This window comes from Cicer arietinum, chromosome 3, assembly GCF_000331145.2.
Source record: "Cicer arietinum cultivar CDC Frontier isolate Library 1 chromosome 3, Cicar.CDCFrontier_v2.0, whole genome shotgun sequence".
NCBI lineage: Eukaryota > Viridiplantae > Streptophyta > Magnoliopsida > Fabales > Fabaceae > Cicer > Cicer arietinum.
This window is the reverse complement of record NC_021162.2, coordinates 5,096,820-5,099,803: the sequence shown is the minus strand read 5'-3', so window position 1 is coordinate 5,099,803 and position 2,984 is coordinate 5,096,820. Positions and strand designations below refer to the sequence as shown.

The following is a 2,984-nucleotide window of genomic DNA, read 5'->3' as shown; positions in this document are numbered from 1 at the left end:
TTTGATCCTAGTTATTGAATTCCTTTATTGAATTATTACTGAATTCTCTTTATTATTCTTGCCCTAATTTCTTAGTGACAGAACCTTTAATTCCAAAGTAACCCCTAATTCCTTAGTAGATTTAAGATTAGAATTAAGCATTACCGTATAAAAATTCTCTTGTAAATTATTGCTTTGCAACTAATTTAATTGGTTTCATGACCTGCACCTATGTCTAGACTACAAATTCATGAATTTCTCATCTCAAGCATTCGTAAAGTTCACTTCCGTTTCAAAATACAAATCGTAGAACATTTTAATGTTGATCAAGCAATAAAAAACATTAAGCACAGAGATGAGAAAAATAATTCAATAAACTCATTCATATAACTAGAAATCAAATCATAAAAATAAGTGTTTCATCTTGATACACTCATCCCTAACAAACAGGGTTTAGTTACTCATGACAGAGATAAAAGAGATAGAGATTAGAGAAGAATTACAAGAAGGATTCATGAATGATTCTTGATAAAACTGCTCCAATGATGTTAGAAACGACCATCTTTGAGTTTCTATGCTAGGGCACAAGTCTCCCAACTTCCCAATAGTCAAAAACATCTCTAAAACAGTAAAAATCTGCGTTTTTATGGTTGTTGGTGCGCGTCGCACGCCCCAGGCGCGTTTAGACAGTAGCAAATACTGGAAAAAGCGCTTCTGGCGTGCTTGGGCGCGCTCTAAGCGCTCAGCATCTGCTATCCGGCGTATATTGCATTTTTTCCTCTTTAGAGTCTGAATTTGGTTCTGGTGTTTTCATGAAAGTTGTAGCTATGGATCTTAGCTTTCATTTACACTTGGTGTGACTCCAATTGGACATCTACAACTCCAGATATGGCTGAAATACTCTACATATGTCATGTTGATTTCTCACCAAAATTCAGCACTGCACTAAAACAAAATGCAATGTAAAATTATGAAAAATTCCTACTTAATCAACGAAATAAAAACACAAAACATTTTATCAACTCAAAGAACAAAAATCAACAAAGTATATCAAATAAATCATTAATTTAACTGATGATTGAGGATAAATAAGACTAAAACAGTGAGAAAATATGCATATGATGAAGAGTCATCATTCATCAATACTTAAGGTACTCAGATAATTTGATTCCTCTATTGAGCACACAACATAGTTGAATTTAAAGGTCAAAGATCTGAGTATTTTACTAACCACCGTACTTTGCTCCATTACTTCACCATTTGATTTCATCTTATTTACCACATTAAGAGTCCGTCCCAAAAAGCTGTCAATCTTCTCGCCTTCTTTCATGGTTAGTAGCTCAAACTCTCTTCTCAATGCTTATAGTTGTGCTCTTTTCACCTTTGTGGATCCTTGATATTTTTGCTGCATGGAACACCATATTTCCTTTGAAGTTCCCTTGTCTAGAATTTCTCTGTCAATAGCTTGAAACAAGAAATTCTTGACTTTCAAATCTTTAAGTTTGGCCTCTTCCTCACTCTTTCGTTGTGCTTCACTTGTTGATGTTCCAATTGCTGGTGCTAGGATTCCTTCTTCTATGAGATGCCACATCTCTTTACTTCGTAGAAAATTCTCCATCGTCATTGACCAATAATCATAATGGTCATCAAACCTTGGAGTAGTCGGTTGTACAAACTTTTCAGATGTAGACATGCTTGTCTTTTGGTGTTTCTTCTCTCACACTCACGTTACACACACTTTGATATCTTTGTGTTTCCCTTCTCACACACTCTCACTCCCCACCCAATATCAGTCCCCTTGTGGAGCTCTGATACCAATTGTTAAAACCAGAAATATTGCAAGTAACTCAGTAATATTGGGAGGAAAGAACTATATTTATTCAGCAAGTGAAGGCGAGCTTATATAGCCTTTTACAAAACAGGAATGAAACAAATAGCCACGTACAGCATGGCATTAAACTAAGAAAAATGAAACTGATCCTAAAGAATAGGACTTCCCTTAAGACTAGGACTTATTTGACAAACATGATCTAATCATGCACGTTAGATAACAAACTTTGACTAACAGGGTAGACAGTTTGTAGTCCATTTTACATCACTCTATTTACTCAAAATATAACGTGAACGTCGAGTTCTAAGCCGTGCTCGAGAACTGACACATCCTTAAGTCCCTTACCCATAATTGGCGGGCTACTATTTCGGTACACCAAATAAATAGTCTTGCATTGTTTAGAATCAACACTAAGGACAAAATAACATGTGCTTACGCATAAGACTGCCAAGAGGAAGATAACTTAGATATATGGCTTCAAGTCGGAACATTAGCCTCATCTACGCGAAACAAGGGTCTAAGTCACACACAAGGACTTACATACTATCTAACCTTTTAGCCTCGACTGAAGGGCCATTATTCTGTACACCAAAAAGTCTCAAATTTATTGGGAGTCGAGGCTAATGATAGTATCCACAAAGGGGCCTTTAACTAGGACAAGACTATGAGGCATTATGCATATGACCCAAAGAAAATAATACCTCAAATATATGGCTTAAGGTTTGAACATAAACTTGTGTAGATTATTTACATTTTTGAAAAATGTAAATGTTCTATAAGGTTTACATTTTGAATGTAAATGTAAATGTAAATGTATACATAACAAGAAACAACAAATAAATTCAATTAGGATGCAATAGTTTTTGAGCTCTACTACAGTTTTTAAACTCTAGGGTTTCTTTCTAACTAGTTATGGGTTTGTATATCTTTATTGGAAGATCATATTGCTCTCGACCAACCCTCGACTAACTTTCGTCACAAAATAGAGAGACATATGCATGACCTATTATGGATTAGACTTTGAAGTTGCAAGAAACGACACACACTTGATCTTCTTTCAACGAATCCTCGATGAGACCTTTGTGTAGCAAGAATGGGCACACACCCAACCTCCAACACTAGTTTGTTTTTTTTTTTTTTTTTTTTTTTTCCAAATTTTTAATTTTTTTGGTTT

General features: G+C 35.0%; 1 long non-coding RNA gene across 1 annotated transcript; it reads right to left on the bottom strand.

Annotated features, from left to right (window-relative positions):
- Positions 1 to 335: 335 nt before the first annotated feature.
- On the bottom strand, positions 336 to 2,974 carry LOC140919874 (uncharacterized). The gene is made up of 2 exons (XR_012162473.1): positions 1,211 to 2,974; positions 336 to 919 (listed from the first exon to the last, which is right to left on the bottom strand). It is a non-coding gene; the product is annotated as an uncharacterized lncRNA (long non-coding RNA).
- Between the last annotated feature and the right edge of the window lie 10 nt (positions 2,975 to 2,984).